Source organism: Leopardus geoffroyi, chromosome C3 (assembly GCF_018350155.1).
Source record: "Leopardus geoffroyi isolate Oge1 chromosome C3, O.geoffroyi_Oge1_pat1.0, whole genome shotgun sequence".
In the NCBI taxonomy this organism is placed as follows: Eukaryota; Metazoa; Chordata; class Mammalia; order Carnivora; family Felidae; genus Leopardus; species Leopardus geoffroyi.
This window is the reverse complement of record NC_059338.1, coordinates 50,250,337-50,251,235: the sequence shown is the minus strand read 5'-3', so window position 1 is coordinate 50,251,235 and position 899 is coordinate 50,250,337.

The window sequence follows — 899 nt, the reverse complement described above, 5'->3', positions numbered from 1 at the left end:
GATCCCCAAGTCCCAGCGGGAAATGTTCTAATTGCCTCGATCCCCAAGTCCCAGACCCCTCCTGACCACCTGTTATATGAATGAGCCTCAGCCCCTGGTAACAAATTCAGAAATCTGCCAACATCAGAGTGAAACTGAAGGGAAGAAACATCCAACCATGAACCAGAGAGGAACACTATGCCCGCACTGGGTGGGTGCTGAAGCTCTCTTCCTGAGATGAGGAGTCTCAGGTTATTAACTGGGAAGCCTCTGTGCAAAGGGTAAACATTTGCAGCCCCAGATACGTCCTGGAACAGGGGAGCTGAATGCAACTGGGATCTCTGGCCCTCTGGCTGGGGGTCAGATGTGCACGGCTAGCCTCACTCTCCCATGGTTATTTATTCCGACGTTGCTGTGACCCTGACCAGGGACTTCAGGAGGAAACGTGACGACCCCCACCCCCGAAAGGCCCCCTCTGCCTCCTTTTGCATCCATGTCGAGTTTGCCATAGCTAGGAACTCCTAATCTTTGAATCTTTCACCCAAAACTTTGTAGCTGTCTTCTTCCTGCTAGCCTCTCCACTCCCTACACTTCCATTTATGGAGTTAATTATCCCAAGAGAAACTTTCTCCTGCATTCCCGGCTGTATAACAAAACCTGCCACTTGTTCTCCATTGTCTGGAGACAGGAAGCAAATGCCTTACGAAGGATGCGAAACTCTTCCTAGACTGCCCTCACCTCTTTGAAGCCCTCTTTGGCTCTTTCCACTCCACGTTATCAAGCGTGCTGGGTTCTTGGCACAAGGTCAAAGACATAAGCTGTTTCCCTTCCTGGAAGTGCACTTTGACCTTTCTCTGGCAACCTCTTAATCATCTGTCAACACCCAGCCTAAATGTCATTTCCCCCTCAACCCTACTGCT